We start from the raw sequence: 27,954 nt of genomic DNA, 5'->3' as shown, positions 1-27,954 counted from the left end.
TGCTTACACAGAGTGCATCTCCAGCTGGCACTTGACCAAGCCTTCTCGGGGCTCATGGAAATACCCCTCCTTTAATAAAGTTAATGTCAGTGGAGATTGCCATCTTCAAGCATTTTGATATCCTTGGCACAAAGGAAATGCGGTTTCCTCCCTCTGGAGGATTAGACAGCATTAAAGCTGCTCCATCTGTGAAGATTAACACACTGCTGGGTGGCTGCTTTTTCTCCCCTTCCCCCCCTTGAAGGAATTACTGCTCCAAAGGAGTGCCTGCAAGAGGAGAGCTGTACTGCAGACTGCCTGACATCTGCTTTGTTCTTTTTGCTCTGTCTGCAAGAATGCCTGCATCTGAAAAATCAGTTTCATCTCCTGCTGTTTGGAGAGGATGTTCCTGTGCTGGTATCCCACTGCGCATCCCCGGCACTGTGCAATGGCAGCTGGAGGACTGAGGCCGCTGCTGCAGCTGTTGTTATACTGGGATGCCCTCCCAGTCCTGCTTGCTGGGACTGGGGAGTGGTGCAGATGCCAGACTCAGTTGGAGCAACTGCCCTTTTAGACGAAAGGGAGCAGTTTTTAAATCCAGTTACCTGCACAAAGTAATGGAAGAATTTGCAGTTAGTCTTTCCTAGGTTGAGCATTTTTTCTGTGGCAAAAGAGACTCTCCTTGTCTAAGGAAAATCAAGATACTTCAAATGGTACTGCAAAAATTCTCAAGTCTCTGCAACAGATGAGCAAACCTAACCCCAGATTGGGAGGCAGAATGATGAAGCTGCATCATTTTGACAAATGGTGGTGTTGAACCATGGCTAATGGCAACTGCTATGTAACAGTTTATATATGAAAAAAAAGTCTGTTTTTGAGAGAATTTATTACCATAGAAAGAAGTACTTTTTTTAGTTATGTAACTGATGCTATGGAAATCTTAGTGAGTTTTCTTTTTTAAGGACTGTGCAGTAAGGCCTGGCTCCTAAATGGGTAATTTTAATTCAAAATGAGAAAAGGCCTTTTCCAGAACTAGTGGAATAGAGCAACAATGAAGCATACCAAAAAAGACAGTCCAAAAGAGTGGTTCAAATAAAATTTAAGAAATTATTCTTGGGGTCTGCTTTTGAATTTTGTTGTAAGGTTCTTATGTGACTTTTTGCACTTATTTGGCCTCTTTATTTGTCTTTGTCTGAAAAGCAGATATAACAATAATACAGATCTTCTCTCAATCTCTTGCTCAAAGCTAATTCTGTTGTCATTCTCTGGCACAGCACTTGCTTCTACCATGCAGGGGAGACAACAGCTAGCCTGCCTTGGGAACAGATTTTTGCTCGTATATTGAATTAATATATATAAGCCTAGGTCTGGAACTTGTCTGCAGCTGCTGGTGAAAGAGAAAAATCTGAAGCAGTTCAAAATAGTGAGTCCAGAAGCATGTGATGCAGGTATCTGTAATCTGGTAGCTTTCAATGTTTGGTCTTGTGTTTTCAGAGTCTTCCATTGATAGAGCTCTAATTACTCAGTGTAACAAAACTCTGAAGACCCCTTTCTCCCCTACTCCTGCATTTCTACACTGTACTTCCCAGACATAATGTCAGTTTGTAGAAGCTGTGAGGATATTCTCTAATCCTCAGAAGTCCCCAAAGCAGTGGGCAGTTTTTCTTTTTTACTTTTTTTTTTTTTTTCCACAGAACCTAAGCTGAGCCTTCTTGCTGCTGCCTTTATTCCTCCCTAGGTCACTCAGGCAGCCCCAGCAGCCTCCACTTTATGCCTGCCTTGCCTAAGGGACCTGTGGGGAAGAGCTGATGAAGGGCAGGATGGGAGAAGGTCGGCCTGAGGATTGTTGTCCAATCTGGGCTGCAGCACTGAGAGAGTGCTACTCGAGACTGTGTTTTGGTGGTGGAAAGTTGGGGTGTGGGGAAGTGATTGAGAGTTGGGGTGAAACAAGGAAATGAGGGGAAAATTTTCAGTAGGGGGAGCGAACATCAAATTCCACTTCTAGGGGAGGGATTTCCAGCACATAAAATTGAGGCGTTTGGAAGAGTGGGAAGAGAAATTAAGGCCAAAGACAAATTAAAGAAGGAGAGAAGCAATGGCTTAAATGATACTTGTGATGATAGAAAGAAGGGGAAAGTATTATGACTAAGGAAGAAACAAGGCAGAGCTCGGAAGCTGAGGGAGAAATAGAAGTGACAGAACTGAAGAGTGGAGAGCAGAGGTCAGAGTGTGAGCCTATTGTCTGCATTGCAATCTGATGTGTTTATTCAACTCTTGGAGACGTGAGGCACTTGCTGCTGGCAGGGAGGCTTCCCTGTGTGACTGACTTTGGTTTCACAGCCTTGGTGCTGCTCTGGGCTGCTCTTAGACACCAAGACGGAAATGTAGGGATATGGCTCTGCAGCAGCATGCCCCTGCAGGTTATGTCATGGGGAAAGGCAGGAGAGGGAACACAGTTAATCACTACTTCTCCTGATATATAAAGTTGGGTGCTAAAACAGACTCCACTCCTACACACAATGTGCTCAGTCACTCCATTTTTATGTAACAGGAAGCACTGAAAAATATGATTTTGCCAGGGCAGAAAATTTTTGTATTAATGGTAAGAGAGAGAAAAAAAGGCTTTGTACACAGGAAGCATTTCTGTGCTAAGACAGAGCAAAGCTCTGACAGATTTTCAAAATTCAAGTATTTTAAAGATTTGTGGATTTCTATACATATCTGGAAGGAGACACTTGAAGTGTGGACAATTTTAATCTTGCAGGCATCAAACTTAAATTTGTTAAACTGACAATTTTTTCTGTATCTAGATGCTTGATAAGCTCCTTTTTTTTTTTTTTTTTTTGACACAAAGTAAATTAGGCTATAACCAGCCTGGAAAGGAAACTAAAGACAAGGGTAGAAAAAACATTTCCTATTTCTTCTGTCGCTGCTTGTGGGTAGTTGAGTGTGGTTAGGAAGCTAAGAGACTGTGCAAAGAATTTTCTTAATATCTTGCTAATGAGACTTGGCTGTGGAAGGGTCTGTCCCAATCTGTGGGCTTCCCAGCTGCTTCCCTCTTGGCTGTCAGGCTGCCCTTCTCTACTTGAAAGCAGGAATTTCCCTTTGGATGCCAGCCCCTGTCTATTGTTTCGCTATATATAGACCAGGATTCTGCCTTTCTTTGCTCTTGAGCTGGTCATGATGATAATGAGGTCCCAAATCTTTCTGTAGCCACATGGTCTACTCAGCCCCCTGTTTGGAAGCTCATTTTGAATAGGTAACTGTTGCCCCAATCCTCTGGGCCATCCTTGTAGTTGAAATGTCAGCACTATTTCCCTTTGTTTAATCAACCTTTAAGAAAAGGGATTTGTGCTGGAAACCAAAGGAAAAGTTTCCCTGGATAGCCAATGCTAGAAGGAACACTGACATCCTCTGAGGAAAGGTGTTCTGGAAGCTCAAGGTGTTCATGGTGCGTGCTCAGCAGCTTAAAATAGGCTGAATTTCCTGTCTGAGAGCAAGATTAGTGAGAAGCAAAGTCTGTGGTTGAGGAGCCTTCAGCGGTCACCAGGTTGCTTTTGCACAGAGCTGTGCTCCAGCCTGCACACGATGGGTACCTTTGCTCCGTAGGAGATGACTCACTGGAGGTGGGAAGATGGCTGTGTCACAAAGCATCTGTCAGGAGCATTGCCTGTGACCGGGAGGCATAAGGAGAATCTTTCCTGGTGAGCTGCAATGTGCCAAGTGCATAGAGTAACCATGCTGTGTGAAGAAAAGGTTGTGGAAATTGCCACTTTTGGGCAACCCTTCATGGCTCTCTCACAGAAAGTGCAGCAGATACATGAATACCCTGAACCAGACCCCCAGGAACTTCAATACCTCGAATTTCTTGTTTGTCATTGCATTTTCATAGTGCAGGGACTCCTGCCTTCATCTGTCAGTGTTGCATTTGGTATCATGAACAGTGTGGGCTAGTGGCAAGAAACCAGTGAAGGGACTTTATCCTGTAAATTTACCAGTGAGAAACCTACTGATACAGTTAAATAGCCACAAATATGGAATCAGTCTGAACATTAAGCAAAATGTGATATATCCTTGCATGTGAGTAATGTTATTTAAGAATGAAGAGGTGGTTCTTTAAATAAATGCTTTAAATGTGGTTTGTGTAGATGTCTAAGTATAAAGAATAAAAGATGAGGGTGGGTGTTTTTGTACTGAATAGCAATGATGTATCCGCACTGCTGCAAAGCATTTGTGAATTGTTGGGCTAGGCAGATGAGAGTGGCACCTGCATCTCATTTTAGCTCTCATGAGGCAATGCCTCTTGTCTAAGGCCTTATTTTGAGTAAGGACTAATACCTTTGCATTTGATCCTGCTGCCATTGAAACTGATGGGAGACTGCTTATCAAGGAAAGCAGATAGCAGGACCAGGAACCTATGGCAGATATATTCAACTTAAAAGGATGCAGTGTAGGGTTTTTCCCTGTTCAAGTATCAAGCACTGTAAAAGGGATCTTCCTTATCAGTCAGCAGCAGATCTGAGGAAGAGTCTTATGTTACTCTGTTATTTTCTAAATCTGCAAAAGCAGCAAACGCTCTATGTTGGCCAAAGGAGCAGCAGGACTGCTTTGCTCCTCTGCAGTGTCATTGCACTGATGGTTTCCAGTGGGAAATTCCACCACCACCAGCCTTGCCAAAGATAGCCTGGAGGAGGAGGAAATGTCCCGTGATAATGGTGGTTCTTTCCCAAAGAAATAACAACAAGCAGGGAAATCCATCAAGCCGTTAGTCATGCATTTTATACACATATATATATACATAGCACAGTGGATGTGAGTGTGTAGCTCATGGGATATAAATGTATATGCTGTAGAAATTGGCCCAGCAGATAATTTTGCTAATAAGCTTTGTATTTAGTTTTTATGAAAGATATTAAGATTAGTGCGGCTAGAAAATAGGTTGTACCTCTTTAAATGAGCCTCCTTTCTGTGAAGCCTGAAGGTTATTTTTAATTTTAAATGGTGCTTGTTGAAAAGAAGTGAAATCAAAGGGTATTTTGGAATGTGGCTTTTTCTTTAAATACATTCCTTGTAGGTGGGAAAGTCTACAATTTTTTGTACCACAGATGCTCAAGCTCCATTAATGTCTTTGTGTGCAAGTTCATAAGGCAATAACATCTTCCAAACTGGTGTAGGAGAGATAATTGATTTTTAGTGCTTTCTAAAATGCAGAGCACAGACATACCACAACCATTGTGAGTATGGAAGCGTGAAAATTTACTTGAGAAATAAGCCAGGGGAAGTTTTGATTCTGACCACTTCTAAAGTGTTTAGTACCCTGCATATGCATTCAGGAAATTTAAAATCTTCCATAAACGCAGGACATAGCTTCAAAAAAATATGTCCTTGCCTCTTAGATTAAATTATGGGGGGCCAGATCTTCAAATGTACTGTGACTGTGGGTGAGATCCTATTTAATGTTTAAAAATGTTTTGAACACGTGCAATATACTTCTGAAAACCAGAAAAGCATATAGGATTTGAACGGTGACAGAGCAATGTCTTTGCTGCAGTTTGGAAGATGGAGATGGTGGCTTTGTTTTTAAACGAGACATTCCCTGAACTAAACTAATTTCTGGTGTAACACTGCAAAAGTCAGTGTGGTAAACTGGTCTTCAGGGTTAATTCAGTTAAGAAACTACATGCTGGATTTTATGCTCATAAATATATTTGGGGAACCATGTTTTATATATATATGTTTTTTTTTCTCCTTAGAATTGGACTGTTTATGCTTCTGTGTTTGTTTGATGGTAAATTATTTAAAACCAAATTGCAACAGTGCTTCAATTGTTGAAGGGAATTGGAAGTTAGCCTCTAGCATCATCATCGATGGAAGCAGAAGAATTTTTCCGAGCAGAACTATTTCTCCAGTCCCCTTGTGGAGAGGGGCAGTGTTCTGTAGGGAAGGCTCTGTCTCTCAGGCTGTTTTCTTCTCAAAGGTTTCCATGAACTGAAATGTATCTTCAGTAATCAAATGTGCATTAATTAGTCCTGAACACTGCTCAATATGCTATCAGTGTTCAAAAAGAGAAGATACATGTTTCTGAGGAAGGAAATTAAACTTTGATTTGTATTTTAGGCCCTTGCCCCTAGCGCTTGGGCAGAAGCAAGCTCTGAGGGCAAGCACGAGCAGAAATTTAAATGTAAGATGAGATTTGGAAAAAAACCCAACTCTTCTTTAAAATCCATTCAGAATCTACCATTATCAAATATATGTAAAATTACACTATCCATTCCCTTTGAATTTTACCCCCTAAATTAACTACAGTAATTAGGATGTTTCCTCAGGCAGTTCTTCACTGATGCATACTTCTTCCCAGCTGATTTTATTTAAAATGCAACTTCTAGTTCCCCAATGGCTATTCAGAAATGTAATACCTAATCTACAAACCATCCTCCAGAATGAGGGAGAGAATTCCTCTCTGTATTCCTCCCTCGAAGTACAGACATTTCAGTCTTTCCTCTGCCAAATGTTGTCTGTACACTGAGAATTTCCATGGGACAAAAAAAAAGAGATTACCTAGTGACTTCCCCCAAAAGTATGACTGTAGCAGTGCTCTTGGCCAGAGCATCACCCTTGTGCAGGAGTTTCTGTGCTCCAGGATCTAATGTTAATGATAAGGCTTGTACCCCAAATGTTTGCTGTCATGTCACAACACAGAGGTGTTGCCTGTTGCAATTGAATTGGTTGTTGAAGCAACTTGGATCATGGCTTTTCCTGCACCAGAACCTCTCCTTGTGCTTTTTAGTTGAGCTGTACCATCTCCAGCACAGCTCATGTTAAGCTGCAGCCCAGCCTGACAGGTCTGGGCTAATTTTCTGCTGCGGCCACTCTGGAATCCCATTAGTGAAAGAGCAAGCTGTTTCTTCCTGCCTTAACTTCAGAGTGCTTTGTTCAAATATTGAATACTTGGGACCAGGGTTTTGAAATATTGATACAGGAGAAAGCACAGACTGTCTCGGTCAAGCCTCGTGCAGGCTTTACTCAGACGCCTTGGCGCATGTAGGACCTGTGGGGGAAGCGAAAAGGTCAGTATGACTGGCTTTCTGGGGGTGGGGTGAGGTTGGGGAGGTGTCTGGCTTTTAACTGATTGTGTAGGAGAGATTTGCTGGGATGAGATCACTCATGATTTGGCAAAGATAATACCCAGATGCCATCATCCGGAGTTGACTTCGCGCATAGTGTTACCTTTAAGCGGAACACAGAATAATAGACTTACAGAACTGTTTTGGTTGGAAGGGACCTTAAAGATCCCTTCCAACTCCCCTGCCACAGGCAAGGATGCCTTGCACTAGACCAGTTTGCATAAAGCCCCATCCAACCTGGCCTTGAACATTTCCAGGCATGGAACATCCACAGCTTCTCTGGACAACCTGTTCCAGTGCCTCACCACCCTCACAGTAAAGTATTTCCTCCTAATATCTAATCTAAATCTACCCTCTGTCAGTTTAAAGCCATTTCCCCTTGTTCTATCATTACATGCCCTTGTAAAAGTTCCTCTCCAGCTCTTTTGTAGGCCCCTGTTAGGTACTGGAAGGCTGCTATAAGGTCTCCCCAGTCTTCCCTTCTCCAGGCTGATCAACTATCTCAGCCTGTCTTCATAGGAGAGGTGCTCCAGTCCTCTGATCATCTTCATGTCTCTCCTCTGGACTTGTGCCAACAGGTCTATGTCCTTATTTCGAAACCCCGAAGACTGGCTGCAGTAATCCCGTCGGGGTCTCACAAGAGCAGAGCAGGGGGGGAGAATCACCTCCCTCGACTTGCTGGTCACGCTCCTTTTGATGCAACCCAGGAGGCATTTGGCTTTCTGGGCTGTGAGTGCACACTACTGAGTCACGTTGAGCTTCTTGTCCGTCAACATCCCCAAGTCCTCCTTAGGGCTGCTGTCAATGCATTCTTCTCCCAGCCTTTATTTGTGCTTGGGATTGTGCTGACACAGGTGCAGGACCTTGCATTTGGCCTTGTTGAACTTCATGAGGTTTCCACAGGCCCACCTCTCATGCCTGTCAAGGTCCCTGTGAATGGCATCCCTTCCCTACAGCCTGTTGACCTCACCACACAGCTTGGTGTCATTGGCAAACTTTCTGAGAGTGCAGTCAAACATGAAGCCTGCCAATGTGATGGCCAGGATTATTCCCTGGATATTTGTGAGGTTCTGCTGCCCTTTGCATGTGACAGTGGTTTCAGCCAAAACTATTACATGGGGAAGAGAAAAAATGGAACATGTAAATAATAGTCTTGAGTCTTTTATTGATAATTATGTGTACTGAATAGTCTCCTTTTCCCTTTTTTGTCAAATCTTTTCCAAAGGCCACTTTTCTCTTTATGCTTTAGTGATGTTTGCAGTGATGACAGACATATGACGTGTACATTCTTCAGTGATTTTATTATATGTAAATCTTCCCAGTGTATTAATTTGATATAAAATGATCTCAGTGGCCTCTGGGCTCTGTTAGAGATTTCAGAGATGTGGGGAAAGGGGCTTGTGTATCCGTACCATCTCTTGCACTACACTAAGCTCTGCGGGCAGCTCTCCCAACTTGCTAAATCCATAGTACGACTGAGGAACAAGACAGCTTGCTTTGCCTTGATAGTAGCAGATTGATGAATTTGGCTGGAGATTTTTTCAGCTGTAACAATCACAGGAATTGTCATGGTGGCAGTGGAAGAATGGAATCCTTTGTGCAAACATCACAGACCCCTTTGGGAGAGCACGTCTGTGCAGGAGCATTTCTGTACCCCAAGCAGTGGGCAATGCTTTGTGTGACATTGCTGTGGGTCAGCCTGCGTAAGTTTTGGAGAAACATGGCACAGCTGTAGTAGCTGTTTTACATAGCCTCGTTTTCTAGAAATGAAAGTGATAACAGCAGGATTGCCAGCATTAACTCTTCCACGTGCAGCTTTGTGTTTTCTGTGCTCTTTCAGGATGATGAGAATGTTGGACATTTGGCCTCTACAGTCTTGGCGTGAGCCACAGCACACTAGGGATGAGAGACGCCAGGGCCCTGGGAACCTCTGGCTGTGTGTACACGTTGAATTCCCTTAATGGACAGCAGTAAGAGTAAACACTTGGCTTTGGCTGATTTGTTTTTGTTTTTGATTTTTTTTTTTCCTTCCCCTTTACATGATTTCTTCTGCTGTGAGAAGTGACGATGTTGCAAACAACCCATCTGCGTTTTTGCAACACCTCCTCTGTTCCTTGATTATTTTAGTTTGTTGGTGTCATTTTGCATGTTTATACTATTTTCAAATGTTTGTGTCACTTTCCTCCCATCTTTTTCTTCCCCTGGTTGCTTTATAGTGTTTGGAAGAGCTTCACTGCTTTTCTTTCGCCTCTTTTTTTACCTTAGTTACCTTAGGAATGTGAATTTTTATCTTATGCTTTGCTGAGATTTTTTTCACCTTCAGTCTCATAAAGGAAGTTTCTTTCTTCACGGCATCTAAACTTTCATTTTATTTTTTCCTGTTATCTTTTGAGGAGCTTTATAACAAAAATAGGGTTAAATCAAAGGTGGAGATATATTCTTCATCTGTTTGAAATGACTTGTTATCTTCCCAGAGGGAGTGAGGAAAGTTCAGTGTGGCTGGTGTGAATTGGGGAATGGCCTTGGTTCAGTCAGTTGCTGCTTCTTGTCTTGTTTTTCCTACATGGGTTGCTTGCTCCATGTGCCTTGGTGGGACTGTCTTCTCTGCATCTTGAGGAGGCAAAAGACAAAGCATGTTGTTTTTTCTTTTCAGCATCAAGGGAATGTGCTTTTAATCTCTCATAGGAGTTGCTGTGAGAAGGGAAGAAAAAGTAATTTCTTAAAATTTTATTTCTTTGCTGCAGACCACAGAAGGGGTTTCAGCCATGCCCAAGGCCAGTAAGGTAAAGAGATGCTGGCGCCCATCCCTGCTAGTACACTGCTCATCAAAAGGGTTGCCCACTCTTTTCCCATTAGTGTTTAGGTACCAGTTTGGGCACTGCCCCTGTGATTAAGGAAACCCTACTCGGAAATGCTCTGCTAGACAGGGGCCATGCATGTACATACTATCGGTGCTTCTTGCAAGAAGTTCCTTTTTACCGACAACAAAGGAATGTGTCTTCAGTATGTCTTTTGCTGCTGCATGCAGTAGCTACAATAGTTGATTGCCTAGCTGCCACACAGTAGAAATCTGGGTTTCATTTGAATTTTCAAGGTTGTTGAAAGCGTCTTTAGTATTTTTCTTTCCTCCCTCTCTCTCTGCTTTTCTTCTCCACAGGCATGTCAGCCTCCAACAGAGCTCGAAAAAGAGGAAAGAGGAAAAGAGGGGTGGTGGGGAGGAGAAAGCCAGCAAGGTGTTGTTAGCATTTCCCTGCACCTGAAACTACTCGTTCTGGTTTCACGCAGTGCCATTGCGGGGGGCGTTGGGGGGACGGGACGGCGGGGCGAGCACCGAGCGCGGCAAAACCCATAGGCTTTGGCATACCAAAAAAAAAGGGGCGTGAGGAAGGATTTAAAAAAAAAAAAAAAGAAGGAGGAGGAGGAGGAAACCCCGTAATTTTGCGCCGATTTCCTCGTTGCGGTGCGAACGCACAAAGAGACGGCGGGGCTGCTGTAGGGAGGGAGGGGTTTCGCCCCGGAGGCGGGGGCCGGGCGCGGAGCCGGAGCGGGAGCGCGGCGGAGCGGGAGGTGCTGCTGGAAGCAGCAGGAGCCGCCGCCCCATGGAGCCGGGGGGGCCGGCGAGGCCGCCCCGCGAGGAGCCACCGCGCCCCGAGGAGGAGGAGGTGGACCCCGCATCAGGGTGAGGGCCTGCTTCCGCGGGGGGCAGGAAGGGGGGCTCAATTTTTAAATTTATTTTAATATACGTACGTAATGTATATAATAATTGCATAGAATAAGGATCGCCTTTTATTTTGTGCTGCATATGTTCATATATATATATATATATCCACACATATATAAATTTTTGTTGTCTCCCCACCGTGCCGGGCGGCGGTGCGGAGCAGCCCCGGGGGTCTGAGCTCCCGCCGGGTGCGGGGGAAGCGGCTCCGGGGCGCCCCAACCCTTTGTTACCCCCGGCATCGCTCTGCGCCGGGCTCCGTTCGGCGTCCTTCCTTCTCCTCCTGCTGAAATCCCCCCTCCCCTTTTTATTTTTGACCATGACGGCGTGACCTTGCTGGTGGAACAGGGCTGGTGCTCAGAAATTCGTAAATGCGGGAAAACGTCGATCTCTTTTAATTATAGTTTTTATTTCTTTAAAAAAGGAGCGTTCGTGGAATATGGTGTTTCCTCTGTGAATACGTTCTGCGATGATTTTTTTATTTTTGCATGGTTTCTAAACAAAGCTTTTCTCCCCCAAATTGTGTCTTGACCAATAGCCTAGTGCAAACTTCAGCACGCTGTGGTCCCCCAAATGAAATATATTTTTAGGTCTCTACAGATTTATGGCTTTTGCCTCCAGCATTGCTGGGATTGTTTGTCATGAGTGAATATAACGTGTGTACATTGCTGAGAGGATCCCTGGCGTAGGTCCCTGCTCGCTGTAATTGTCATTCTTTTCTCCATCATGAGCATTTCTTTTTCCAGGGCTGAGCAGAGCAATTGCAAAATTCACAAAACATGGTTACATAGAGTGAGGCCCTCAGCCAAAAGCTAGCCTGTTACTGCCCTGATTTTGAGAAGCTAAGCTCAGTTGGTGCCTATTGATATAGTTTTGTCCTTAAGTTCTTCAGCTTGCAGCGTCTTTCCATGTACATGATTTGCTCATTTTTGGCAAAACAGTGTTTTTGTTAAGTTTTCTGTTTGGTTGAAAAACCAGGCTGCTGTGTCTGCTTCCCTGACAGCTGTAAGGTTTTTAGCTTTACAGTAAGAGTCAGTTAGGTAATTTTTGTATGAGTGTCATTTTTGGAGAACATGGATACGCAAATAGGTTAGGAGCGGGAAATGCAATCTGACCTCTGAGAATAAGAGAGCTAAACTGTTGCAATTAATTCTTTTCTGGTTGTAACCAGAGTCATTCTTGTAATCTAGTGGGAAATGGCTCAAGTGACAATCAGTTTACAGTGTTCAGTTTATACAGCTAAACACTTGAAGGCGGATTCTGTTACACTGGTTCACAATTAGATAACGTTTGAACACTCCTGTTGAAATCATAGGATCTCACATGGAGTAATATGTTGCTCAAATAAAGAACGCTATCGGAGTCTGCTCCTCAGGGTTGCTTTTTGTGGTAAGAAAGTACTTAAGAATGAGCTTTATTTTTACAGTAATTTCATTCATGCCAACACCACCTCTAGTACATATTTATTCAAGGGATTTAACACCTTTGTTTTTGCTGTTAAGAGACCAAAATCTTGGCACGAAGGCAAGCTAGGTAAACATAATCGTATGTCCCGTTGACTGGTTGTGTAGTGAAATGGTTTGCCAAAAATCCAGAGTAAAATGTCTCTCGTGCTGCAAGAGCATTTCTTATCAATTCTGTGCATTCACTGCATGTCTCCTGTGATAGTACTAACTTGGTGCTAATCCTTCTAGGGTGGGTGTGTCTGTTTCCCTAGTACCTCGCAGATACTGACAGAACTCACTGTACCTTATGTTTATTTGTAATAGTGAAGAATTAGCCAGAACAGGAAATGTATTGCCTTCACATAAAACTATAGAGCTTTTCTGATTATTTTTCACGTAAGTAGCAAAGTTGAAGACCAGTGGCAAAGTTAAACTAAACATCTCAAGGTTTCACAGAATTTGTAAACCACAGCCCTTGTGAGCTTTCAATGGGGATGCTGAATGAGGCTTCTCAGACACATTTTATCCCCAGATTTCTTATTATGCATCTGACTTTCTTTTTTTCTTTCTAGGGGGAGCTAGAAAAACTGAATCAATCCACAGATGATATCAATCGCAGAGAGACGGAGCTGGAGGTACAGCATTTATCCTTTCATTTTCCTTTTGTGCGTGTTCGATTTTGTGAACAACAGAACAGTATTTCTGAGTAGGTTGCCCCTGAATTGTGCATCCTGTGGTAATTTGGCTTCAGGAGTCTGGTGATGATTTTTTTTAAGGATATGAATTGAGCTAACAGCTGGAACAGAAAGGGAGAAGGTTCAGGTATGCCGACAGTGTAAATCTCTCACACCCCACCACTCCAAACCTTATTTTTAGGTTTTGAAACTAAGCTTAGACAAGCTTTATTTTTACAAGTCACTGTTTTGAGTTTGCATTCTTGTAATTATAGACAGGGAAAGTTTATTTGATTAAGAGGTTTTTGCCATACAACTGTCTGCCAGGATCTTCACTTTGGTGGCTGTTTGGGGTTTTTTTAGCTTGTTTACTTTGCCTTTTTTGTCAGTACTTTCTGATCAAGGAAGGTAATGAAAGAAAGTTTACCTAGTTGTAAAAAGAGGTTTTCTTGAATACTTAAAAATCTGATAGAAAGTTCTGAAGAAATTGTTTCTAAATCCCCAAATTTGAGCTTCAGCTACTTGGTAGTCATTCTGGAAGGCTCAACATGATTGATCTAATAATGAAGCAAAACAAACTGGCCTACTCGTGTTTCTAAATTTTCTTTTGTTTGCAAAACAAAGAAGATATACCGAGTGGAAGTGTAAGATGAACATGCTGCTAAATAAAAACTGGCATAAAAAACGACTTTGCATCCTAAATAATTTTGATATCATTACAACGTTTTGAATACTGTATCAAAACATGCTGAAGTTGCAGTGATGAACATACTGAAAAAGAACCTATATAGATGTACTTCTGTCTGCAACTTCAAAATATCAAAGTCTGTGTTTTGTTTTATTGTATGTGTGTGTTTTCATGAGATGGATACCTGGAGCATGGAATGATTCCTGGTAGTATTTTAAAAGAACTGGAGTATCCACTGGGTGCACTGAGCAGAAAATAGTGTTATGAACTTCTTTGGAGACAAAGCAGCCTTGTCGTGTCTTTTTTCTTCTTCCCACTTGTTTGCATTTTCTGTCATTTGTGGCATGTAGATCATGCATTTATTGGCAAAAAACCGTAGTGGAATGGGAGAATATTTGTTATACCAAATTAAACGATATTTTAGCTGTGGAAACTATTCAGTGTCACTAGCTTGATTTAAATTTTATGAATGAACTCTAAAAATCAGTATGCTAGTCTGCAACAATACCAATTAAATGGACTTCAGGACCCTTTATGTAGATGTGTTGAAGAAAATAATCATTATATTTATCTTTTCACTCTCCTTATTTCATGCTGAGGTACTGAAATTGAAAGGTGGTACTATGGATAGTTGCCTGGATTTCATTAATTTTGTCATAACCCTTCAACTAGGCCATATTATGAAGCAGATGGAATAGTAATAATAATGCAAAGGTGTACTCGTGAAATAAGTCCCAGTGACTTTAAGATGGGATTTTACTGCTTGATTAAAATTATTCATGTGTTCAGGTGTTTGCCTAGCCAGCAGATTTGTAGCTGCTGTGTGTGTGACATGCTGAGGTGTAAAGGCTGAAAGGCTCCTGGATATATTACTGTAAATAAAAGAGCGATATTTCCACATTAGCTTGATCTCACATTGTTGCTTACTTTATGCAGTCTAATAAATACTAAGTGTCAGATAGTGCAGAGATTACATGATTTCTGCCTCTATGTCATTAAATGTTTACTGCAAATCTGTCTGTAGTACATAGTGTAAGCAGTCTTTGATGGAATTAAATTGAAATATCATCAACAGTATGCCTTCATGAATGTTTCCTCTTCATTTTTCATCCAAAAATCTTACTGGATTGGAGCCAGTTTGTGATATCATGCAACTGCATAATTTCTAATACGTAAAGATTTTCATTACTTTTGATCTGCTTAAATTTTGAGGACAGATGCAGTTGGATGATGTAAGCAAGACTTAATTTATGTACATGTTGATAAATTCATTTTAAATGGACTTAAGACTTTCCTACAGGAACCCCACAACACCCAACACTCATGGTTAGAAGAATATCTCTGCATTCATAATCTGAACAAGAAAAGAAAGCTTTGCCAAGCAGCCTTAGAGGGTGAATCCAGAGTTGGGAAGGAGGAGTTTGGAACTGGGGTCATTCTGCTTCAAAGACTTCCAAAATCCATGAATTCTGCTTAAAATGTGGGCTTCTGGGAGAGCCATGCTGTATTTGCCTTTGAAGATTTGCTCTTTTGGCTGTTATTAGCTGTTTTGGGTCCCTCTTGCTACGCCTTCCTAGTTTGTTGTGTTCCTGCTATTGCAAGATATTTCATTAGAAGAAAGATGTGTGTCGTGGTTTTTAACCAGACAATGGAGTTATATTTATCCTGAGTTGCTAGTATCATTTTCTTCATCTTTTCAGTATCTTTAATGGGAACATAGATGTATCATTATGCTATTTACAGCACAAGATGCTGACTGCCAGCTTCCTGTAGCATTACTTTGTGGTCCATACATTCCCACTGTTGATTTTTTTTTTCCCCCCAGAATAATCTGGAAGAGCAATAAAGTGTTTGAGTAGAAGGTATATTTCTTTGAAGGAGGTTTAGAAAAAGACACCCATGTTTTTGACTCTCTGATAATACCTTGTGGCATCTGAGTTTTGCAAGGCTATTCTGGACTTCTCGAGTGTAGCTTTGTGTGAGTTGCTTTAAATGGGACTGCTGACTGTCTCCAGTTCCCATTAAATGGAAAAAAAGGCTGTTAAATGCCTCCAAACCCCATGCTTTTGTTCTTGTTGTGCCTCAGGTCTACATGTGTAAAATGGAAGTAATAATGCTGCTTTACCGAATGGAAATGTTATGGGGCTCAATTCAGTAGAGGCTTCTAGGATTTTGAGACTGCACTGTCTTGGTGTTGCCACAGGTGTGTCCGTGTTTGAATGATGTAGAAAATATTGGCATCTGCCGATTACAGAGGTGATAAAATGGGGAATTCTGTTTTAAGTTGATCAGCCTGACTTTTTTTTTTTTAAGTTTTGCACTGAAACTGCCATGTGATCTGTTTTTAAGGTGACCGGCCTGCCTTTTTTTATCTTTTAAAATAAGTTTTGCACCCAGACCACCTGTGAGAGCAGTGGATATACATACAAGCATGGTATGACTTGGACAGATATGTTGAAGTTGGCTACATCTATTCTTTACTCAGAAGAATTACTCATTTTTTGCTCTTTTGACCTTTCCTATTAAACCCTGGAGAAATATCCTGACCTGATGATGGTTGCAGCCTGTTCAGGAGTTGCAGGGCTGCTAAAGGGCACTGAGTAGCTGGTAGTTATATGTTGCGTTAATGTATTGCCTGTTAATGAATCTTTGATTAGGCTTGATTTAAAATCCATAATGCTGCTCATACTAAGTGCAACACTGAGTGTTACTGACACAGCAAAAGGATGATAAGGGTCCTCTGAGGGATATAACACTTGGCTTCGCTAATGTCCCTGTTTATGTTTGAAGTGTCTGTGAAGAGGTGGGGGAAACATCTTGCAGGGGAGATACAAGTATGTTTTGGCCAAATGCAAGTTAGAGCAGCGCCTTGCTATTTGAGCTTTTTTCCTGTTTATTGGAGATGCATCTCCATCTGAACTCCCATCAGGAGTCGCAAATGTACTTAACAAATGTTCATGACTCACCAGTCCAGCCAGCTTATACATGGCTTTGACTGGCTCTTGAAAGTACAATTCAGATGTAACAAATTCACCCAGAGACCCTCTGGCAGCATTGCAGGGAGGGGAAATGCAGCACATACCATTAAAATTACCACTGGAATCCCAGCTATCCCGAATGTGGTTTTTGTTAGAGAGAGTTTTTATGTTGCTGGAGCTACCAGCTTGCCAGTGTTTGTTCAGGGGAGATGGCTGCACATGGAAAGTAGAGCTGAACAGTGCTGCTTTCAGCCATGCTTGTCATAAGAGGGCCTGGTTAGGATCCTTCTCATGTGCTTGCCTAGATCCTCTAGTCCTGATCTGCAATACTTGGTGTTAATTTTGGTCCTAGATTTATCATAAAGGTCACCCTGGGTTAGTGCTGGATAGAGTCAAAGGGAAGGGGTGTATCAGCTGTGGTGCTCTTTCACATGTGAGCTTTGTCAGCATTTGAACCCCTCTCACGCAGGGAAGGACTATTTGTCATGGTTTAACCCCAGCTGGCAGCCCAGCACGACAGAGTCACTTACTCCCCGAGGGTGGGATGGGAGAGAGAATCAGAAGAGTGAAAGTGAGAAAACTCGTGGGTTGAGATAAAGACAGATAAGTAAAGCAAAAGCTGCATGCACAAACAAAGCAAAACAAAACAAGGAATTTATTCACTGCTTCTCATTGGCAAGCAGATAGAAGTCCACCAACTATTTAGAATTGCTTCCTCCTTCCTCAATAAAATACTTGGGTTTGGGGTAAAACTCAAGCTGGTGATCCTATCACATGTAAGAATTTTAAGTAGACTTAAAAAAAAAATAATCCACCATCTTTCAGATTTTAGAGAAATGACCTGTGAGTGGCGGGAATCTCATTCTGAGCATGCCTGCTTGGCATCTGTCTGTAGAAACATCCGCTAACTTATCATACCCCCGTACAGTGTTTTCCGGTGTTCACAAAAGAATACACAGATAAGGGCAAAGCAGCTCACTGGCTGGTGTTCCTCGTGGTTTTTGGACTGTGATATACAAGCATGGTGTATTTGTCCAGCACTATCAGGACAAATCTTTCCGTGTTTCTTAACAATCCACTTGCTTCCATAGGAAATGGCTCCTGTGTGCAAATTGCTTGTTGTTTTGCCTTCTGCTTTCATCCATGGATGAGTAAGGAAAAGCTCCTTCCTCTGCTATGGCTCTGGAAAGATTTTGTCACCCAAGTGGGTTTCCAGCCTGAGGGAGGAAGGGTTAGGCAGAGAAATCTTGTTTTGAAAGGAGCATGCTGTGCCCTCCTTGGCCTGCTTTCCTCTCTCTTCTATGAGAACTAAAAGTATTTGTAGTAAGAAGTATTTGCAGTCTCAGTTTGTAACTGTCTTCAAGCAGGAAGTTAGAGCAACTTTCAAATACCAATTTTCTGTTTTCTCAGATGGCAAATTAGTAGCTGCCTAAAAAAAAAAATCAGACCTTTCCCCATGCTTAAAAATTAAGCAAGATACTACTTATGCCCTTCCTTGCACTTTGTTTTTAAGGTTTGGTAGCCAGCCTGGTTTACTTAACTGCTCAGGGACCAAATAGATGTTAAAAATGTTTTTAACCAATTTGATGCTCTGAAGGCAGATTTCTGAGCACAGCATATGCATCTGTCTGGTGTGTATGTATGATGCTGATGCTGTTTTAGCTTATAGGCCTTTGTAGCAGAGAAGATGGGTATGGATACTGCCTCTTGGAAATAGATGAAGCCTGTCCCTCAGTCAGCAATTTAATTTCCCATGCACCTCCCAGGCTGTTTTAATGGCTTGTCAGAGGTTCTGCACACCAAACTGGCAGAAAGATCATAGGACAGCCTTTGTAAATGAAATTTAAATGTGTTTGGTACTAAGATACTTCATACTTGGGTGATGTGTTAAGTTCATTTTAAAAAGAAAACTGTTTGAAAATACATGTTTCATTTGATGGGCAGAAATAGTTATTTGCCTGTCATCTGGCATCGAACACCAGCTCATCACCATCACTCCAGCTCATCACCATCACTCCACAGGCATGCTTTGGTCTCTGACAGGTGCAGTGTAATCGGAAAATTGTATTTTAGTTTTTTCCTGCAGTTAAGAGTGGATCTCCCAAATGCTCCTGCGTGGATGGCGTGTCCTGAAGTGTGATTCCCTCTTTTGGTGCAGTATCAAATAGTTGCCCCACAGCAAGTTACTGGAAACAAACTGTGCTTTAATAATGAACTATTGCAGCAAAAACATATACAGGGTAGAGGTCTGGCATGCTCCCTAAGACAGAACTAGTGAAATCTGTTTTGGGAGAAAAGTGTGAAGGATTTCCAGGAAGAAAGCTAGTGAGTGTGGAGCTATTACAGCCGTAGAACAAGATGTTGAAACTTAAACTGCAGCTGTTCACGAGGTGCACTAGCAGGCATAGCACTTAGAGCTTGTGTATGACAAGCACCTAGGTAGTGAGAGTCTAGTTTTAAGGCTGTAACCTTGTGACACACATTGAGGATAAAATGCCTTAATCGGCTTTTGTCCAGCTTGAAAAAGGTTTGTCATCATCTCATTTGAGCAAATAGAAAACATTGAAAGCTGACTGGCTGGCATTTTCAATGTCACCTTTTTGTTTGTAAAATCAGCAACAAGGTATTCTTAAAAAGGATCATGGAAGATTAGGAGTGAACAGAGGGGAAAATATGGTTTAAAAATGTTTCCTGGGTGTTTGAGATGTCTTTTGTCAGTTGCATTGCTTCTGTTCGAGTGTATCTGGTCTGTGAATGTATTCTATTGCAGTGATGAGAAAAACAAAGCCATGTGCTTTTAAAACAAACAAACCAACCTCCAAAACCTAAAAACCTGCCTAGAAATGGTGAGTGTGATGCACAGGGTTAGTACCTAGGGCTGCTTTTATCAATAACTAGCATTTCTGCTGGGAAGGCACTATCTTTCAAGAAACTGAAATACAGACACTGGGGATTGAGAACTGTGCTAGAAAATTTGTATGGCATATGCTGTGCTGTCTTGGTTCTGCTCACGACAGAAAGTTGCAGAGATTGACGTATTTGCCTTTCTCTATTATCCATGGGTGCTAGATAAAGGTCTAAATGAAGCAAGACTTTGGCAGTTAAATAGTAACGCTTTTATGGAGGAACATCACATCAGGGGATTTGATAAGTAAATTGAAGGTGGTGTGGTTGTTTTCCTAACAGATGTAGGGCTTACCTTGTGCTAGGGACCACGGATGAACTGCAGTTCCTGAGCCTCTAAGCTTTTGATGCGAGTGTCCTTACAGAAAACATCATTAAGAGGATTTATAGGTTTGAACCACTTTACATATGGGTTGCAGTATCTCACTGACAGTAACATAGAAAGCCAGACATAAAGTAGTGAATTAAATTGATTCCTAAGTCTAGACCACAGGCCCATTCTTCCCATGAGCCACAGATGCACTTTTCATGCCACGTAAGTGCACCAAGCCCAATCCTACTGGTGCAATTGCCTTGGTACTTCTGACCTCCCAAGTTTCACATGAAGAGTAAAAACAGCTGCTGCACCTGTATTTCTTACTCAGACTTCCCCAGGGTTACCTGCCAGGGGAATTTTGCCCTGTCTCAAGGGTGATGTCTCTTACAGATGCTCTGCCAGTATGTGGCAGGGCCAACACATAGAGTATGGCAGGGGGAAACTGTGACCCCGCTCACAGGAGATGTTGCCATAGCTCCCAGACAGGAGATGCAGTCACTGAGCCCATGAGAGCTGAATCAGTTCAGATTGAGGAGGCTGGGTGGTGTGAATGCACTGGATTGCCACAGGAGCACACATGGTGCAGATACATGATGTGGGATCATTTGCTTTTGTAATGTAGTTGGGGCTAGTGGAGAGTACTGTAGTGCAGGAGAGGGCATGTGTTCAGCATTACACCTTCTCAGAGACCTCAGCATCTTGTTGCTGTGTCTGAAGGAGATGGCTGGAAACCTTTGGTAGGGGGACTGATCCTAGCAGAGAATGAGCATCTGCTTATTCTCTCATGCAGAAGGCGTTGGAGCCTGCAGGCTTGTGTTTCTGACAGTCAGGAGCCTGAGAATAAATGTCACTGAAAATAAGTCTTGTGGTGGATGATACAGATGTAAAGTTCTGGGGTGTTTCGGTTTTCATTATTGTTCTTCACTGGAAGAAATGAGGATGGTCAGACCCAAATAAGGCCTCAAAAGAGGAACCAGGCATGCTTGGGGTAAAATGACGAACTGGAAGTTCACACCAGTATATTTTTCAGCTGAAGCTCCCTGTTCTGAGTAACTAACTACTGTGCTGGGTGGGACTGGGCTTGTGGGCGCACATGTGCTTAACCATTTGCAAGACTTGTGCCTCAGGTGCCAGTTACAGGAGTAGTTACAGTTTAGTAATTTGTATCTGCTTCATCTGAGTGAGTGGGAGATGAATAGGTACAAATTAAACCGCTCTGTCCTTGGTGTTTTTTAGTTGTTTGTTTGTTTTTTTTTTTTTTTAAGCTCTAAGTAGAGACTAGTCATCTTTTTCCTACTGGATAAGACTGTACACAATTATTACATGAATAAATTTGAGGTGGGTCTCTAAGCACAGATTTGTAGTGATGGTTTCTTTGTTCTAAGTGCTTATCTTACAAACATGGGAACTGATTTTTTTGATGAATCACTGCATAGGGCTTTTTTGCTTGAACTATTTGCTTTGCATAACTAGTATCATAATATGTTAGCTCTTACAAAAAAAGTAAAACCAAACCTTCAGGCTCAATCATTTAGAAATGAGCTTTTAATTCTGTTCCTGCACTTACAGGAATATTTTTTTTTTTTATTAAATATACTTCAGTACGTAATATTTTTCTTGCAATACAGTCATCGTGCTTGTAGCCTTATTTCAGTTACTTGTGAAACTCATTTTGAGCAGTGAACCATGTATCGTCCAGTCATTTAATTGGAAATATTCAAACTCCTCTCACTGAGAAAAATCACTGACTCAATACATGAAGTTTAAATGATACATTTCAGGCTTTCACTAAGCAATGAGATTATTGACTGGATTTGGGTTAATGAAATAATAAGTTATTGTCTCTTTAGTTCTCCATTTTTGAACTTGTTGCCCATTTGAATAATTCCTTAGAATAAATTAGACTACCTTAAGAATTTTGCACTGAAGCTATTTGCACTGAACTAAAATATTACCAATGCTGGTTCAGGTTTTAGATAACACTAAAAAGGAAGCAGGGAAGCTTTTACAGAAGTGTCTCGCTTTTTCTGTAAAGAACTAATATATTGTTGCATTTTTTTTCCACCTTTGAGAGCATAGTGGCAGGTTCCAATGTATTTTAAATCTTCCACTGAATGAAGTTTTGCATTCTAGAAATCCTCAGCAATAATGACAAACCCCTCCTGAATTAGGGCACTTTTTCAAGCCAGCTGCTTCCTGATAATCAGCATGTCACTCCAGCAGTCTGCATAAATGCTGCTCTCTAATTAGAGTTACAAGCCTTGTTGAGAGCTCACATGGCCCTTCCTCTTCATCTCCTTAAATCCTGGGCCAGGTCCCAGCCTGAATTTGCATCACTCTGCAGTAGTTTAATATATTTAGAATCCGTGTTGGTTTCTGAGATTGAGATCAGAATCACTTTGCTTACAGGTGTGGAAATTTCAGTGGAGCAGAGAAAATATTTTGATTGCTTTAGCTAATAATTTAAGGAGGGCAACTTGTCCAGTTTAGAAGTGACTGGAATTCACTTTTCTTAAATAGAGTAAATACTAACAGTGAAATGGAATGTAGGTGCCCTTAGCCATTGCTACAAACCATAGCTGAAAAGATGGGCTTTTATGGAAGGAACTCCTGCTATGAGAACCTGGAACCTTTCTGCTGCTATCAAAGTAAGTAGGGTGTGTTTGAGGAGCTGTCTTGAAAATATACCATGTGGGAAGTGTCCAGTTCTTCCTGTAGAAAGCATCCTCATTTGCATTGTGAAATGGTTCTCTGAGGGGACCAGTACTAGGGGCGGACATGCTAAGGTTTAGGAGATGCCAATTCCAGCTCATTTTCCAGCCTACTGTGGGATTTTGGCCTGCCTGTTAGCATTGTCTATATGAGATGTCTTTACCATTGAACTGCCTCTCAGAACTTGTTACCCTGCTGTTTGCCTCCTCACTGAGTAATTTACAAACTATTCCTCTCTGAGAAACACTGCCAGAGATGACATCTAGAACAGACTGTTGTAAGCTTTGTGTAAGAGCTGTCTCTGAAAGACACTTGGTGCCTGGGATGCCAGCTTTCAGATGCAGTTCTGGGTTCCTCTACTGAAGAATTCTGGCTTAGTCCAAATGCCAGTAACTGTGTTGAATGTGTCAGCTCGTGTGTGAATCTAAAGAGGAACCTGAATAAAGGTAGGAACGAACAGGTAGAAATAATTTTTGAAGTTCTAATCTGTCTTTGTCCTTTTTTTCCTTTCTGCAACATTTTGAAGGACGCACGCCAGAAGTTCCGCTCTGTGCTGGTTGAAGCAACAGTAAAACTGGATGAACTGGTAAAGAAGATTGGAAAAGCTGTAGAAGACTCTAAACCTTACTGGGAAGCTCGAAGGGTGGCCAGGCAGGTAAGAACTTTTGCCTTACAAGCTTATGCTGGTAGTTGGAGAGCACATAGTGATTGCATTGCTTTCCTGCTATTAATAACACTGTAAGCATATACACTTGGCTGATGCTAGTCTGTGTCTTCAGTTGCATGTCAGCCATGGGAATTGATGGCAAAAGTGTATTTCTTCACAACCACAGCTGCACATGTTCTTCAGTCCAGGAACAGCTACAGCAAACACAATAGCAAAAGACTGGTTCTTTTCTCCTCTTGTTATCAATGGTCTTTCAGAGCCCTGCTCTTTCCTATCAGTAGTTGTAATTATTTGAACATATAGTGTAGACTTTGTGTTTCTGCTTTTTCTTCTTGCTTAGCAGCCAAATGGCTGCAATTGGAAGCTGCTGGGAAAGAGGCTGGAGTAGGGCAGACTTGGGGCAACCTGCAGGGTTTGGTGCTGATTAGGCTGTGATGAAGCTAAATGTGGATATAAAGTTCTGGGATGAATGTGCTAAATGTGGCTCTAAAGTGTTTTGGTCTGGGGAGAATCTGACCTCTGCTTTCTCTACTGCCATCAGGACCTTACCTCCCTTTCCCCAGCTACTACTTGATTATTGATAGGCCTGTGTGGCTGAGGTAAGGAAGGATGAGGTGCGGAAATAAGGGTGTAACCTGCTGGCTGAAGGGAAAGCAAGAGAGCTTGTGAGATATCAGGCAGCTTCTCATTTAGGGAAGAAGCTGCTGAGTGTTGAGTGTGTGGTGGCTTAGGCAGTGCTTCTTCTTGGTGTCTGTAGTGGGGTTTGCTGGTGTCTGAGGCTTTTTGTTTTTTCCCCAAGGGAAGGCTGTTCCTGGTTGCTCTTTGTGTTTTCTCTTGAGGCAGGGAGAGTCAGGAAGAACTGCCTGGAGCTGCTGCTTCTGTGCTTGGCTGGAAGGATGTGTGAGGTGGTGTCTGTGGCTGGGTAGCCAGGATGTGATTGTGTTCAAGGGGAGAGTGAGAGATGGGGTAGCATGTATGAAATACATGAAAATTACAGAAGGATTTTGTTTGAGAAAATAGGTAAGAGATGAGGCTGAGGGATGAGAAGAGTCATGTAGATATGTGCCAGATGGCACAGGGTAAGAGAAGGGGAGAGAAGAGAATGCATCCTCAGAACAATGCACAGGAAAGGGAGGCATAAACACAAACTTCATTTGAAACTTGATGAAGCAGGAATTGGGTTGATGGGATGTGTCGTTCAAGATAATATGTGAGCGTGTTGATGCTTTAAATTGCGCAGCGTTGTTTTGAAGCCATTGTCTCAAGCGATGGGGATGAAGTGGAGGGCTTTTATGCTTAATCCTACAGACTAGTAGTGCAGCAAATAGGTAAACTCTGCTGCAAAGCACAGTAAGTAGAGTATCTTCTTATCTCTGCCGGCTCTGAAAGCAATCCCTGCTCATGGGGCCTATGGTGTGTTGATGGGTGATGTGCTAGAGATATACCAGTAGTGACCTAGAGAAGTTAATAACAAAATAAAGTGCAATTTGAAAAAAAAAAAATCCCCAAAACCCTGCCTTGAGCATGACCTTATACTTCTATTACTGTAAATAGCTATGTAAGGCACAGCATGCATAGGACTGCAAGAGTTATACTTGGAAAAGTCAGTGGTAGAAAAGCGTACTTTGCAGTATGATAAAAAAAAAGTCCATTGACTTTGAGGTTTGTAACATCAAACACTGAGAGCGATGAACTTTGCTCTCTGTCCTGAAGTTGGCAGCCCATTATGTCCTGGAAATGTAATTTTGTATTGTTATGTCTTTGCTACTTTTGAAATCCATTCAGTCATTCTGGTTCAAAGGTGCTTTGCAAGACCAAAAAGAAAAAGAAGAAACCCAAACCACTGAAGGTCCTTAAATTAGTAGAATTGCTGCTCTGGTATTTGGCTTGATAGAGAGAGCCATATTTTTGTCCCAGTCCATTCTGTCACTAGCTAGGTTTAAATGCCATTTATCCCAGATCTGCTGATTTACCACACACTCAGTTTTCTTTTAATTCCTTGATAGAATTTTATTTTAAAGCAGGAATTCCCCTTCTAACTGCTCATTTCACTTTTTTCCACTTTGTGTTAGGGAGCTGGTCATGGAACAGAGCTCCCTGGAAGATGGTCTCTGGTTTCCCTTTGGCTCTTTGTCTAATCTTAAAATAGAAAATGTGAGGGCCAAGAGGAGTACTAGCATTGAAGGACAGCGAATCTATCTGGAAACTGGGAAGATTGTAAAGATTAGTATGAGCCATCAGTAAAGCATCTGCCTAAGGAGTTTTTTTGGTTTTAATTTAGCCTAGAAAAGTTCCATTTATCTGGGAGCAAATACACTGTATTAAGGCAGGGAGAAGGGCTGAGTAGATAAGGAAATGTGAAACTGGAGGAATGTACTAGAATATTAACATAGTTAGATGCCAATTCCCATCTTTCTTTTTACTTTTATTTGTAAAACTGTAGAGAAATGATGGCAACAGCTTTCTATTTTTTCAATATAAATTTATAATAACATCTAGCCTATGAAGAATTGTCTTCCTCCTCCTGTCTTTACAGTTATTTTAGAGCCATTAGGCTGCCTCCAAAAACATAGGCATAAGTTTCTTGGAGGTTAAAACAGCTTTAATTAAACAATAAGGGAAATATGCATTACTGTACTTGTAAGGGAAAGGGAAGTGTAAGTTCTTGTTTGTTGTTCTCAGTAAAGGGAAGTAAAAATATGGCCTATAAATTGTAAGTCTTTTGGGACTAAAGAACTGCATAATTAATGACATTTAGTTTGGCAGAAATGCAGGAGTTGTCCAGAGTGACTTGCATGTAAGATGTCAGTTGCAGGGTGAGTTGCCTGATACAAGTTGTATTAAGTCACATTGAGGAGCTTACTTTCACTTGGCACCAGCGTGATTCTCTTTTGGAAATACCTGTTTGATCTATTAAGATAAAACTCAATAAAAAAGGTATGAGGGCAGTGACATGGGGGCAGCGAAAAACAGGTCATCAGCTCAAGTGTGACACTGGAGAAGTTTTAGGACCTTGAGCCCTTTTATCTACCCACCCTTATCCCTGCTTTTGCAATCCTGTCTTGGCAGAAGATGGGGAATTCAAAACAAATTAACTCCCCCGTGCAAAAGTCCTGTAGCATCTTGTTTGTGTAATGTTTGCCAAGAGAGCCTCACCTTGGCCTTTCTCAGGATGAAACTTTGTTTTAACAGAACAATGGCCCTTTAGCATTAAGATTTGAGTACTTTGCCCTCCAAAATAGTGGCACAGGGAATCAGGATGCTGTCTGTTGGCACCAAAGCAGTAATACTGGGCTTTTGCTGAGATTGAAGTGAGAGCTGGCTAATACTCTTACCCCTGTAGTTTTCTGCCAAGACAACTTTGTTGTGATTCCTCATCTGGTACACCAGTGGACCTTTTGTGTTGATTGCAGGCACTCATTACTTTTAGAGCATTTTGATTCAAATGTGTTGTTTAATGAAATTTTAAAGTATTTCTGCTGCAAGAACTTTTTTGTGGTTTGCATATTGTCTTTTCATGTTATTCTTTAACTGATACCATAATGCCCACGTTTAATGGAAGAACCCTGGCATATAGCAGAGGATTGTGCATTTATACAAGTAGTGACCACATTGCAGCAGTATGAAATTCCTGTAATCCAGAAGGTGGTCCAGGTTCTAAGTGTTCAGAAGATCAAACTTCCCATGTCTGTTTGGTGTGGGTGTTGGTTTTTTTCTTTTCTTTCTTTTTTTTTATTTTCCACTAGTAATCCTTCTCCGTAGCTGACTAGTCAAAGAATTAGACTTTTCTTGCCTAAAGGTAATGGGGAAAAAGGGTGAAGTTGCCAGGAAACATTAATAATGTAAACAGAAGTCTTGAGCCTCTGAAGTAAGGAGTGTCTTAAGCCACTGTTGACTTAACATTTTGGAGGGCTGGGGCTATAGAGTGCCTGTGCAATAGTGTTCACAGTAGTGTCTGAGCGAGTGATAGAGCTGGGAGGTGTGTTACCTCCGCAGTGACAGCATGTCCTGGGACTGGATGCTGTGCAAAAGCAAGTGTGGTCTGTTGCATAAATCACTGGGCTGGTAGGAGCTGATTTTGTGCTCCTGCCTGGCACAGATAAATGACTTCGTCTCTCTCTTAGTTCCAGTGTAAAATGAAGCTGTCAGGCTGCTGTGAAGCCGAGTTCATTAAGCGAAGTAAAAGCACTTTGGGGTCATTGGGTGAGAGGTGCCATTAAAACACTGTTATCTGTACATCATCACTTGTGAACCCATGGACAAATTGAACAGGAGAACTTGCCTTTCTGCTGTGCTTCTGATGGAAAAAGAAGCTGATAAAAAATGTGTTCCCACCCCCACAAATAAAACAACCCATGCATTTGTAGTGACCCTAAACTGAATAAAAGCCCTGGGAGTATTGCTTTTAATTAAGCTTTAGCATTTATTGGCTTGTTTTTGGTTCTTGTTTGTTTCTTTGTTTGTTTTTGGTTGGATTTTTTTGCAGGGCGAGGAGTTAATATTTTAGTCCTCAGTATTGGCTCAAATTGGGAGTAGGTGAGGATGCTTTGCTCAACTTTAGTACTGAACTTGTTTGGGAAGGACCTTGTTTTGCTTTGTGATAGTCCCTTCATCTCCCCTGTCTCGTTTAGGTTTTGCAAAAAAGTGTCAGAAAACTTGCTTCAGGCAAAAATAGATGAAAGATCTATGCTAGGTTACATCTATGTGTATCTCTTACTAAGGGACCCATCTGTACCATGTATTCATACA

General features: G+C 41.8%; 1 protein-coding gene across 1 annotated transcript in view; it reads left to right on the top strand.

Annotated features, from left to right (window-relative positions):
- Window positions 1-12,838: 12,838 nt before the first annotated feature.
- The window catches only part of SH3BP5 (SH3 domain binding protein 5), a 50,425-nt gene continuing 35,309 nt past the window's right edge, over window positions 12,839-27,954 (top strand). The window contains exons 1-2 of the mRNA XM_029961840.1: window positions 12,839-12,901; window positions 23,065-23,193. The gene's annotated coding sequence lies outside the window, so the exon portion shown is untranslated. The remainder of the gene's footprint in view (window positions 12,902-23,064; window positions 23,194-27,954) is intronic.

The sequence above is a fragment of the Manacus vitellinus genome, unplaced genomic scaffold (assembly GCF_001715985.3).
Source record: "Manacus vitellinus isolate BGI_N305 unplaced genomic scaffold, ASM171598v3 scaffold_3_pilon, whole genome shotgun sequence".
Lineage (NCBI taxonomy): Eukaryota > Metazoa > Chordata > Aves > Passeriformes > Pipridae > Manacus > Manacus vitellinus.
This window is presented reverse-complemented; position numbering and strand designations above follow the sequence as displayed.